The sequence below is a fragment of the Terrapene carolina genome, unplaced genomic scaffold, assembly GCF_002925995.2.
Source record: "Terrapene carolina triunguis isolate 2854851 unplaced genomic scaffold, T_m_triunguis-2.0 Scaffold131, whole genome shotgun sequence".
NCBI lineage: Eukaryota > Metazoa > Chordata > Testudines > Emydidae > Terrapene > Terrapene triunguis.
Genome location: NW_020664482.1, coordinates 57,080 through 70,493, shown reverse-complemented (window position 1 = coordinate 70,493; position 13,414 = coordinate 57,080). Strand labels below are relative to the sequence as shown.

Genomic DNA, 13,414 nt, shown 5'->3' with positions numbered 1-13,414 from the left:
GGGGCCGGGAGCCGCCTCCCGCGCGCTCGCAGGGCAGGGCCGCCCGGGGCCGAGGCCAGACATCGCGGGGCCCGTTCCGCAGCGGCCTCTCCCGGGCCCGAGAGGGTTAACGGGGCAGACGGCTCAGGGGGGGGGCGGTACTCCCGCTCCGGCGGCAGGATCCGCTCCGCACTTTGCGGGCAGCCCCCAGGAAGGGACGATGCAGACGGTGCCGTTCCTGATCCCGGGGTCCGCGCCGGGATTTCACCCCACAAGCGAGCATGGGGGGCAGCTGCGGAGGCAGCGTCCCTTACCGGGCCCGGCTGCCACACCGAGTTTCCCGGGCTCCCCCGATTCTGGGCTATGCTCCAGCTTCTTTGGGCTTTATCCTCCGATCCGGAATTCCACCCCGCGTTTTCGGGCCGCCCTGCAGATCCCAGGTTCTGCCTCCGATCCCGGACACTGTAGTCCGCTCCGGGTTTTCGGGGCTGCTCTCTGAAAGGGAGTCTCGCGAGCCCAAGCTCCGCCGCAGCCAATAGGGAACCACCCCCCTCCCGCCGCAGCCAATGGGGAGTCGCCCCCGCCCCCCCTTGGGCTGCAGCGCGCTGAGGGCTCGGAGCGGCGCCTCCATTTAAAGGGGCCGCGACCCGAATCCGGGCTCCGGGCAGTGCGGGCGGCGCGGCGAGCCAGGTACGAGCCGCGGTCGAGCTGGGGGCGGGTCCTCATTGGTTGCGGTGGTTTAGCGCGGCCTGCGGGGCGGCGCGGTCCCGGATAGGGAGGGGGTGGCGGCTCCAGCCTTCGCCCGCGGGGTGCCTGCTGCCTCTGCTCCCGGGTGGGGGCGGGGCTGGGGTACCCGTGCGGAGAGGGGCCGGGCCCCTGGGAGGAGGGGCCCCCTCTGGGCACAGTGACGGGCGCGCGCCGACCCTTATCCCCTTTCCGCGCATTGTAGGGGGCGCGCACCGACCCTCCCCCCGCCCCCTTTCCGCGCAGGGGGGAGGGGGCGCGCACCGACCCCGCCCCCTTTTCCGCGCAAGGGGGGGGGAGGGAGCATATATGTGTAGAGCCGCTATGGGGGAGGGGGAACAGGGTTGGGAGCGCAGGGGCGGATGCTGCTCCCCTCATGGGGGAGGGGGAACAGGGTTGGGAGCGCAGGGGCGGGTGCTGCTCCCCTCGGGGGGGAGGGGGAACAGGGTTGGGAGCGCAGGGGCGGGTGCTGCTCCCCTCGGGGGGGAGGGTACCTGTGTCCTAGGGAAGTGGGAGAGAAGATGGTAGGGGTCTATGGGGAGAGGGTGGAGCAGGTGAAGAGCTGTCTCTAGGATTGTTTCTGTCTGTGCTGGTGGCAGGTGGCCGCAGCTGAGTGTTGATGCCTGCCGGCACGTGGGGCAGTCTGGGTCCCCAGTCTGCCCCACTGCCCAGAATTTCAGACCAGTCTGTGCTGGCGTTGAGTGCTTGCTCTGGGTCTCCAGGAAATACAGTGTGTCTCTTCTACCCCCATGTCCTAACATCATTAGAAGCCCTGCAAGCCTCTGGTTAGCCCACCTAAGATGGCGCGTTGCCCGTGGTTGGCTATACAGTGTTGGCCTTGGGGACTTCTTGTTTCCCTCAGACGCCAAATGGGATCGGAACATTTACACCTATTGAGCTTGTTTTCCCAATACCTCTTTCCACATCAGAGTCAAGCAGGGCTTTTTCCAAAGCCCTTTCCCCTCCTCTTCGCCACCTGGTTTGCATGCCCTTTGGGCAGAGACTTTATCTGCAGAGTGTCCCATGTGCTTGGCTCTCCACACATGAGAATAAAAAGTTTGCATTTGAAAGTGCCTAAAAATACTGTTGCTGCTGCAGGAGTCACACTAGACTCCAGCTCCCTCTTCCTGAGCTATGTTGTAGGCCCTAGAGTGGGGAAAAAGGAGGCGATGCCTTTGTGTCCCTAAAGCAACAGCTCTACCCAGAGGGTGTGCCTGGGGGAGTGGGAATGGGGTGGGGCAGGGCAAAGCTCTGCCTGGAGGTTGCTGTTGGATTGGTTGTGGTGGGACATATCTGCTGGTGGTGCCTGCAGAACATGCTTGCAAGGGGTGGGCTGTGGCTGTTGATGGGAGGGGGGGTATGGCTCTGTGGGGTGGAGGTGGAGTTTTACCTGCCATGTGGGCTTGTTCAGGGTAAGGGTTGAGATGTGGCTCTGGGCTGCAGGGAGTGGTCTTGTGGGATGGGGTATGGTACATGGCTCTGGGATGCAGGGTGGGGATGACCCTCTCAACTAAGTCAGAAGGAGCCATTATTTGAGTTACTTTTCTGCCCCAGTAGAAGCTTCCTCTCATTTCCTGATGTGTTGTTCCAGCTCTGATTCTAGCCTGCATCTCACTCACTTCTCATCAGTCTGCTTCTTCCTTGTAAACTGTGCTGCCATTCCCTCAAACTACCTCCCAGATTCAAAGCTCCTGAATAGAGCATGACTTTGTCATCACCTCCATCCTAGCTTCATTTCTCATCTTGAAAGGGACAGTAGCACATTTGCCCTCTGGGGTTGATGGAGCAAAAGCCAAACCAAGCTGCACCCCATTGCTCCAGCCATGCCTCTTGCCCATTCACAAGCCAGGCCCCATTCCAAGTTCCCTTTGTGCCTACAGTCATTTCTGCCCCCCCTCCCCCGGCTGCTGGGGGCAGTGTAACAATCCCACCCAAACAGCTGGTCACTCCAGACTCTCAATAAAAATCTGGCATCTGGGACAAAGGACCAAAGTTAGGTCCTATAGCTTTAAATTGGGTGGGTGGGAGAGAAGCCTAAGATTGTGTCTAGGCTACAGACTTCTGCTGGCGGAGCTATGAGTTTGAGTTGTGAAGTGGTGTGATCCCTGACTGATGTAGCTGTGCTGGCAGCAGCCTGTAGGGTAGACACAGTGGCAAAACTGCGCTTTTACTAGTCTAGCTTGTTTTGCTCAGGGTTAGAGGGTATAGCTGAGTTCACACTAGGAGCGCTTTGCTGGTATAGATCTGGCGTAAGAGACCCCATCCTCTACCTCTTCCTCCTTCCCCAATGAAAAGTGTTCTTGGTTGATGGGCATGGACCCTACCAGCAGATTCCTGTGGCTATCCCCTGGCCAGAGCTCATGGGCCTCTCCAATTGCCCATACTTGAAGTTAATCAAAGTAAAGGAAGAGAAACCTAGGATTTACCAAAGTGGGGGGGGGACAGGACACTGGTCTATCCAAACCAGCATCCTGCTTCTGCCAATTCCTGATGCTCTCGGGAGAGGTGAAAATTCCCTGTAATGCCCCTGGCCAATTGTATACACCTGCATGTGGGGAGAAAATTCCTTTTCTAAGAACCCGATCTGTGCTGGATTCTCACTGATGGGTCTTTGGTTCCTAGCTCAAGACTCGTTAGAACCCTCTCCTAGCTCTTCAGGTTTTGGGGCCCTAGAAAATAGCATGGCATCAGTGCCAGGCTGCTTACTGGCAGTTTTGTCTGCCATCCCCACGGAGTATAAATGTCTCCAAATGTTCAACATCACAGCTAGTAAATGAGCTTGCTTCAGGGACTGCACCTCATCAAACCAGCACTCCAGCTCTTCCCCATGTCTCAGCTATACTCATCTGGTGGTGGTTTGTGTCTGCAACTGCTTTCCAGGCAGCTGTGGTCATCTGTGGGAAGTTTTGAGGCCATTGCCTTGGCATGGTGGTGCATGTTTGGGCAATTTCCTTGGCATTGAGGAGCCATTATTCTTTGGCCTTTTCCAGGGCTCCAATACCTGTTTTTGTCTTTTGGCTGGTGACTTGACACTGAGCGACATCCACTTAAGTTTCTCTCTCAGTTTGATGCTTGTTCTTCACTCACCCTGTTTTTGTGTATGGTATTGTTTTGGAAGGTGTCTTTTGGTGGCAGGTTTTTGGTCTGCGAAGAAATGCTTGTGGTGGTGTTTGTTTTACAGGTGAGGTTCTGGGTAGAGGCAGTGGTTCTTGGAGAGGGAGCTGTGCAAGCTGCAGGAGAGTTTGCTTTCTGCCTTGGTTTCTGACTGGGGTCAATTTTTGAGACAGAATTGCTCCCTGGGAATCAGGCATTGGAGTTGGGCTGATATTCCTGAAAAAAGGGATTGCCTGCATTTCTGTTCCGGGGCTGGTGTATGTATGCAAATAAAATGAGTTACACTTAGAATACACCCAGATTCCATATTGTTCACTTCTCCACTGGGAAGCTAATGGGCAGAGCCCTAATATCTGCCATCACTTGGCAAAGAGGTGACATAGGTATCAGCAGAGGTCCGTTGGTGTCAGAAGAAGGGAAAACAAGGAGGAAGGAGGCTGCTCCTCTGCTCCAAAATCTGTCACAGGCTGCTGAGCATGCGGATATTGTCTGCCTCAGAGTTTACCACTAGTGCCGAGGTGTTGGACACATCAGCGGATGTACCTGAGTGGTGAAGAGGCGTGAGGAGTGCCTTCAAGCCCTCTGAGGCATCCCAGAGTGGCCCTGTAAGTTGGGCTTTCTGACACACCCTGTGTCTGGACAGCTCTGTCTTAAGGCTTCTGGATTTCACCCTCCTGCATTCATTTGGCTGAAGCAGGGAGGAGGATAAAGTTTCTGTGTATATTCTGGGCAACCTAGTTTGATTACTGCTGCTCTTGTGAAACTATCCTGAAGCCTACAATGCCGACTTCAGGGCATCCTGTTGCTCTCTCTTGGCAGGTGTACGATCACTTGATGAATCAGAGTAACTACTGCACCAAGACCTGAGGCTTGAACCCCAAGAGTTTGGTGCTCCAGGTGCAAGAAACTCTGGTCTTGGTGCTGGTGTCCCTGGCACTGATAGTTGTGGCAAAGCCAGTGATGGTGTTTTCCAGAGAGCTTGGGATGACCCATATTGTGTAGACCATTCCAGCTGCATGGGGGGGGGCAGGCTTGAGGGATCATGGCGTGGATGGCTGCTATTTAGACTCGTATGAGCTAGAAGATTGGTACAGATTCAAAGGCCAGGAGCGGACGATTGTGCTCATCTAATCTGACCTCCTACATAACTCAGGCCAGAGAACCTCACCCAGTGATTCCTGCATTGAGTCCAATAACTTAAGACACTGGGAATGTAAAGACTGCAAATGATGGAGAATCTCTGTTGGCCAGTGGTTAGTTACCGATGCTGTTAGAAATTTGTGCCTTACTTACAGTTTGAATTTGTCCAACTTCAGCTTCTAGCCATTGGATCTTGTTCTGCCTTGTCTGCTAGATGAAAGAGCCATCTGCTATCAGAAACTTCCCCATGTAAATATTTCTAGGCTGTGATAAAGTCCCTTCTTAACTTAATTTTCAATAAACTAAATAGATGGCGCTCCTTACGTCTCTCACTGGAAGGCAAGCTTTCCAAACCTTGTCTGCTTCTTATGGCTCTTTCTTGAATCCTCTTGTTTTTTAATGTCCTTTTAAAAGTGTAAACACTAGAATTGGACCCTATATTCCAGCAATAATCTCACCAGTGCCATATGCATGGGGGGAATGCCACTCCCTCCTCCTGCTCTCCCTGTTTCTACATCTGTCAAAGGCTACATTCCCCAGTTGCACCCTTGAAGTGGGGAAGGGCATTTCACTTACCTCCTACATTGTTACCTCGTTACTTGAAATCCCCTTCGGGATGTCCCTTCATCTGTGCTGCTTGAGTCCACCCCCTTCGGTGGGTACAGAACAGTCCAAATGAAAAAAAAATACTTCCATCGCTCTCGGGGCTTTGTGCCAATAAGGGGAAGCCAGTCATTCAGATCCCCAAAGGAAGTCTTGGCCCCTATAGCTAAAGCCAAGGCTTAGTCCCAGGGGTTCTAACAAAGGCTAGTTTTCTTTTCCATCTTCTTTCTCCAAAGGCTAGGCCAGGCAGCGTGCTCAAGCCTTTCCTTCTGTAACCTAGGGCCCGGGGCTGGGATTCCTGTGCTCCAGGTCTGCTTGTTTTAGGGGGCCCCCTCAACTGGCCTGGATTCCTCCCTTTTAAGGGCCAACCCCAAGACCTGACAAGCCTCAGAGGCTTGTCAAATTGGAGCTGGTTGTGACCAAAGGAGTTCTGTAACACCACCTTGCCTGATGGCGGTGAGGGAGTCATTTACATCACCACAACAACCAATAATGGCATTATCCATCTTAGCTGCAGCATTGCAATGGGGGCTCATGTTCAGTTGATTATCTACAACATCCTTTGCAGAGGCTCAGCTTTCCCAGATACAGGCCCCACCCTGTAAGTATAACCTACTCTTTTGTTCCTGTATGTTGGCCCTTGCATTTGGTTGTATTAAAATGCATGGAGTTTGATTTATCAAGTGATCTGGATTTCTCTGTAACAGTGATTTTGTCCTCCTCATACCACTCCCATCAACCTTAATGGCCTCTGCCAACTTCATCAGCAGTAATAATTGAGCTATAACTATTTAAACCAAGGGGATTAGCCCAGATCTGCAGGGCTGACCACACACCACAGTTCCCTAATGCTCTTGGTGGCAGATAGGAAGGAACTGATATGTTTGGGGGCTGTGCTCCCTTGATATTAGTTATGAAACTGAATGTCAATGTCACTAAGGTCATGCAGCCCCAGTGGACAGCCCCTCAGACAAGGGGGTGCCAATCTTCCAAGTGTGAAATCAGAGTTGACTCATGAAGAACAAAAGTTACTGGTAAGTAACCTTTTACTTTTTCCAGGTCCTTGATAAAAATATTGAGTAGCATTGGGCTGAGAACCAGTCTCTCGCAACACAGTCATTCGTTGATAGATCTCAAAATGTTAATGGAGAATCATCTGTTAGCACATAATAAGTGTATTAAAATCTGGCTATGTTAATATTGTATAGTGCTAATTTTTGAATCAGAATGTTGTGTGGTACTAAGTCAAATGCCTTACAGAACTCTAGGGGTGTTTTTGTCCACCCAATTACTCTTATCAATCAAACTTGTAATCGTCTCAAAAAATAATATCCAGTTTGTTTGACAAGACCTACTATCTAAAATCACGTTGACTGGGTATTAATTATATTATCATCCTGTAATTCTTTATTGATTGAGTCACTTATCAGCTGTTCCATTATTTTGTTTGAGATCAGTGTCTTGCTTGCCCTTTTTAAATATTGCACAAGATAAGCTTTTTTTCTAGTTCTCTGGAAATTTCCCATTATTTAAAGATTTACTGAATGCCACAAGTACTCCTGTTCTTTTTGCGGATACAGACTAACACGGCTGCTACTCTGAAACCTGAAAATTAACATTACTGGTCCAGAGAGTTCCTTGGCCAATTCATTTAAAACTCTTGGGTGCAAGTTACCTGGTGTAGCGAGGTGGTCACCCCGCTCCTGCCTGAAGGGGATAAAGCAGCTGCAGTGGGGAAAGCTAGGCTGATTGGGAAAGCAGCCACAGCTATGGTCAGCTTAATCAGGGCCCAGCTGGGCCTTATAAGAGGGCTGTGGGCCAGAAGCTGCAGACACACACTCCCTCTAATTTTCTTGAGAGAGAAGGACCTGACTGCCTGGGAAGCTGAGGAGGTTACCTAGGGTGGAGTAGTGCTGGGGAAGGGTAGAGGGAGCTGGGGAGCTCCAGCCTAGCAAAGCCCAGGCTGCAGGCCAAGTTAAGAGCCCACAAAAGGTACTGGGGCTGCAGAGGGGCAACCCAGAGATTGGCAAGGGGGCCAGCTGCCTCTGCCTATGATGAGTGGTTTAGAGACTGTAGTCCGCCCCAGGGAGCAGGGGCTAGATGATGACTGGCAGTAGCCGTTGAGGCAAGGTTGGGGATAGAGGGTTGGGGGTTCCCCTGGGAGGGGAAACCCAGAGACTGCATAGGTACTGCAGAGGGCAGAACCCCGAGACAAAGGGCACCGGGGTCTGGGAGGGACACGGGCCAGTGGCAGGCAAGACATCAGCCATCAGAGGGCGCTCCGAAGCTGGAGAAAGAGCTAATTCCCTGAACAACCATCAGGAGGCGTCGCGCCGGTGAGTCGTCACCCCATCTCACCTGGACTTGCTGATTTAAAAATGTTGAACTTTAGTAGAAGTTGTTTAACACCTTCATTATTCTAGATACTTTCTGATAGTCAAAAAGATGAGAAATTTCCAGCACAGCCTGGATCTTGGAAATCTGAATCGGTATCTGGCAAAAGAAAAGTTTAAGATGGTTACCCTAGGAGCCATCGTGTGTGCTAGAGAAAATCAGCTGCTTGAATGCCCTGGACCTTGATGATGCTTCTGTGCACAAAGGGAAACGTCTCAAGCACTGGGAATATCTGATTGGTCGTAGGGGAACAGCATTATCTGCACTTTTGGACTGGCATCAGCACTGTGTTTTCATTAAATGCTTGGTAGTTGTGGACTCCTGGTCTCTGTAGGTAGCCCCGACGTTCCCCTGTCATGACAATTAACTGATTAAGGACACTGCTCTGGATGGTGTCAAAGATCAGTGTGTATATCCCATGGGGTTCTTAGGATACTTTATCAAGAAGCTTAATGACCAAAGTTCCAACTTGCACCAGAAGACAATTGTCATATTCAGGAGCCCTCTTAGATACATCTCAACGCAAATCTTTCCTGCCTAGGATGGGATCCAACATCTAATTCGCTTGGCAGAAAAGATAATGAAAAGTCAGCAGGTGACAGTACAGGCCATGCTATGAATGTTCTATCTAGTGGCTACAACTGTATTTGTAGTTTCCATGGCACAATCTGCACATGAGGCACCCTCAGCAGACCCTGGGATCCCACTGGAAATAAGCAACACAAGGGCTTCCATTTCATATCTGTGTAACAGATTGGATGTCTCAACACCTATCTAAACTGCAGCTGAGGGACTACCCCTTCATTGAACTTTGTCTCCTCAGGAACAGCAGTTGCACATAAATGTTCTGGAGATGAAGGAGACCTACCCTAATCCCAAAGACCTTCGGTGATCTCGTATCCCAAGTGATGGTCTTCATGGAAAGCATGGCAACCTGATACCCATTTCAATCAACAGACAAGGAGGTACTGGGCAGTCCAGATTTGGGAACAAGCTGTGTCCCTCCCATTTTTTGTCAGCAGGCACTTGGCAGGGAACATAAGAACAGCTATATTGGGTCAGACTAATGGTCCATCTAGCCCAGTATCCTGTCTCTGACAGTGGCCGCTGCCAGATGTTTCAGAGGGAATGAACAGAACAGGGCAATTTTAAGTGATCATCCTGTCATCCAGGCCCAGGTTTTGGCGGTTGGAGGTTTAGGTTTACCCAGAGCATGGGGTTGCATGCCTGACCATCATGGCTATTAGCCATCCTCCATGAACTTGTCTAATTCGTTTTTGAATCCATTTATGCTTTTAGCCTTCACAGCATCCCATGGCAGTGAGTTCCATAGGTTGACTGTGCTTTGTGTGAAGAAGTACTTCCTTTTTTTTTTTTTAAACCTTCTGCCTATTTCATTTGGGTGACCCTTAGTTCTTGTACGTTGTGGTGTTGTAGCTGTGTTGGTAGTAGGATATTAGAGAGACGAGGTGGGTGAGGTAATATCTTTTACTGGACCCACTGCTGTTGGTGAGAGAGACAAGTTTTCAAACTTACACAGAGCTTCTCTTCAGGTCAAAAGCTTGTCTCTCTCGCCAACAGCAGTGGGTCCAATAAAAGATATTACCTCACCCACCTTGTCTCCCTAGTTTTTGTATTTATGTGAAAGGGCAAATAATACTTCCTTATTCACTTTCGCTGCACCATTCATGATTTTATAGCCCTCTATCATATCCCTCCATAATTGTCTCTTTTCTAAACTGAACAGTCCCAGTCTCTTTAATCTCTCTTTGTATAGAAGTTGTTCCATACCCTTAATCATTTTCATTACCCTTCTCTGTACCTTTTCCAATTCTAATACATCTTTTTTGAGATGGGACTACCGAAAGTGCATGCAGTATTCAAGATGTGGGTGTACCATAGGTTTATATAATGGCATTCTGATATTTTCTGTCTTATTATCTATCCTTTTCCTAATGGTTCCTAGCATTCTGTTGGCTTTTTTGACTGCTGCTGCATTTTGAGCAGATGTTTTCAGGGACCTATCCAGTGCTTGAGTGGTAACAGCTAATTTAGACTCCATCATTTTATATGTATAGTTAGGATTATTTTTTTCCAATGTGCATTACTTTGCATTTATCGACATTGAATGTCATCTGCCATGATGTCACCCAGTTTTGTGAGATCCCTTTGTAACTCTTCACAGTCTGCTTTGGACTTTAACTCTTGGGTAACTTTTTTTTCGTCTGCAAACGTTGTCACCTCACTGTTTACCCCCTTTTCCAAATCACTTATGAATATGTTGAACAGCATTGGTTCAGTACAGATCTTTGGGGGATCTCACTATTTACCTCTCTTTATTGTGAAAACTGACCATTTATCCCTACCCTTGTTTCCTGTCTTTTAACCAGTTACTGACCCATGAGAGGACCTTCCCCCTTATCCCATGACTGCTTACTATGCTTAACAGCCTTTGGTGAGGGACCTTGTCAAAGGCTTTCTGAAAGTCCAAGTGCACTATATCCACTGGATCCCCCTTGTGCATATGCTTGTTGACCCCCCTCAAAGAATTCTAATAGATGGGTGAAGTATAATTTCCCTTTACAAAAGCTGAGTTGACTCTTCCCCAACATATCGTGTTCATCTACGTGTCTGATAATTCTGTTCTTTACTATAGTTTTAAACCAATTTGCATGATACTGAAGTTAGGCTTACTGGCCTGTAATTGCCAGGATCACCTCTGAAGCCTTTTAAAAAAAAATTTTAAAAAATCATTACATTAGCTATCTCTAGTCATCAGGTAAAGAGGCTGATTTAAGAGAGAGGTTACATACTGTAGTTCTGCAATTTTATATTTTAGTTCCTTCAGACCTTCTGGGTGAATACCATCTGGTCCTGGTGACTTATTATTTTTTAATTTATCAATTTGTTCTTAAACCTCCTCTAGTGACACTTCAGTCTGGGACAGTGGATCAAATTGGTCACCTAAAAAGTATGGCTGGAGATATACTCCCCCGTATCCTCTGCAATGCAGACTGATGTAAAGAATTAATTTAGCTTCTCCGCAATTGCCTTGTCTTCCTTGAGCGCTCCTTTAGCAACTCAGTCGTCTAGTGGCCCCACCGATTGTTTGGCAGGCTTCCTGCTTCTGATGTACAAATAAATAAATAAATTTATGTTTTCTCTGTTATTAGCTGTCATTAGATAGTTACTCTTCAAATTCTTTCTTGGCCTGCCTGCCTTATACTTTTACACTTGACTTCCCAGAGTTTATGCTCCTTTCTGTTTTCCTCAGTAGTATTTGACTTCTGATTTTTAAAGGATGCCTTTTTGCCTCTAAGTGCCTCTTTTACTCTGCTGTTTTAGTCATGGTGGCACTTTTTTGGTCATCTTACTGGGGTTTTTGTTTGTTTGTTTGCTTGTTTTTTAATTTGGATATACATTTAGTTTGAGCCTCTGTGATGATGTTTTTAAATAGTCTTTATGCAGTTTGTAGGCATTTCATCCTTGTGACTGTTCCTTTTAATTTCTGCTTAACTAGCTTCCTCACTTTTGTGTAGTTCCTCCTTTTGAAATTAAATGCTACCGTGGTGGGTTTCTTTTGGCATTTTTCCTCCTTACAAGGATGTTAAATTTAATTACATTATGGTCGCTATTACCGGGCAGTTCAGAGTTACGAACTGACCCGACAACCACACACCTCATTTGGAAGCATAAGTATGCAATCAGGCAGCAGCAGAGACCAAAAAAAAAGCAAGTACAGTACTGTGTTAAATGTAAACTACTAAAAAAAAGAGAGAGATTAAAAAAAAATTGACAAGGTAGGGAAACTGTTTCTGTGCTTGTTTCATTTACATTAAGATTGTTAAAAGCAGCATTTTTCTTCTACGTAGCAAATTTTCAAAGCTGGATTAAGTCAATTGTAAACCTTTGAAAGATCATAATGTTTTGTTCAGAGTTACAAACAGCCTCCATTCCTGAGGTGTTTGTAACTCTGAGGTTCTACTATATATTCACCTCTTGGACCAGATCCTTTGTTCCACTAAGGACTGAAGAAAGGAAGATGTGATTGCAGACAGATCTGTGGTAGATCCTCGAGAGTGGTCTGTAGATTACATCTCCCCCAATGAAAGGGCACCAAAGGTGGATCACTTCAGCACTCCCATGAACAATAAGCCACTAGTGTCCTGCTCGTGGCATTAAGAAAATCCCACGTTATAAAGGGACGCCTCCTGTGCAGGCCTATGAAAGGAGACTTTCTGGCAAAGTCCAGGAGAGAGAGACGCTCAATGATCCCAAAAGCCCTCTGCCCTCCCAGATAGGTATGGTTCATTGACCTGTTGCAGATCGCCAAAGCTGATCCTTGGTCTGAGAATCTGGCTTTCAGATCATGGCTCCTGGCAAGGCAGAGATCTGTAGTCATGGTGTCTTTAAGCAGGCAACTTGTGGCCTCTTGAAAGCCACCTAGCAGAAGAACCTACAACTCCAAGTGGAAAAAGTTTGCAGTGAGGTGCAAAGAGACCCCTTACTTCTGCCTGAGTCCAACTAACTCCATCCAGGTACATTGGGCAACTGTTTCAGCCTGCCATGAACCTGTCACAGTCAGGCACTATTTGTAGCTCCTTATCAGCCTTATGCAGGGCTTATTGCTCTTCAAACCATCCACTAAAAAGCCTTGTTTCAAGTGGTATCAGCGCGGTCCTGAGAAAGCTAATGAAACTGAACAACAACTGCAGTCATGCCCCAGCCGCTGGTGCACGTTATTCCAGGTTTTACAAGGCTACGGTGGTGCTCTGGGCTTATCTTAGAACCCTCTTTGTGGTGATGGAGTTCCGCTTCAGTAGTCTGGCCTACTAAATTTTCCCTCACCCACATGCTCACCTCAGTGAAGCCTTTTTCTATACGCTGAAGTCCTTTAGTTGTTCTTCGATAGTCCAACTAGTTCTTTGGACACCAATATGCTAGGCAGTGTTGTTCACAGGAAGATACTGTCTGAGCTGAAGTCTTACTGCATTTCATGTTACGGTGTCCTGACTCAAGTTCCCTGTAACCTGCCCAGCAGTCTATTTAGTGCCGCGCAGGCACTCAGGGAACCCGCCCGGGGACCAACTGGGGGAGGGGCGCACCTCCGCCGGCCTCAACTCTGCTGTGGCCCGGCCTGCCCCTAGGCGTGGCCCGCCTCACCCCCAGACGTGGGACTGGCCTGGTGGCGCGACCCAGACGGGGCCCAGAGTCCTGGACCCAGGCGCAGACGGGGTGCCCCTCCCCCTCGGGCCTGAACCAACCCCAGCCTGGATCTGCTGGGACCAGGGAAGGGGTGCTTATCCTACAGCTCCAGCCCTGGAGCTGCCACACGGAGAGAGAGCTGCAGGGAGTACTCTCTCCCCGCCGTAGCCCCGGAGCACCATCCTGCACCCCAAACCCTTCAACCTTGGCTGTACCCCAGAGCCTGCACCCCCAG

General features: G+C 49.1%; 1 protein-coding gene across 4 annotated transcripts in view; it reads left to right on the top strand.

Annotated features, from left to right (window-relative positions):
- The first annotated feature begins 207 nt into the window (after positions 1-207).
- ZMYM3 (zinc finger MYM-type containing 3) overlaps positions 208-13,414 on the top strand; it is a 50,744-nt gene continuing 37,537 nt past the window's right edge. For 2 of the 4 annotated variants that reach the window (XM_029911840.1, XM_026652944.1), the window contains exon 1: positions 208-419. The gene's annotated coding sequence lies outside the window, so the exon portion shown is untranslated. Of the gene's footprint in view, positions 420-633; positions 670-8,376; positions 8,940-13,414 lie in introns of those variants that run through there. The other 2 variants (XM_026652946.2, XM_026652945.1) reach the window with 2 other exon arrangements.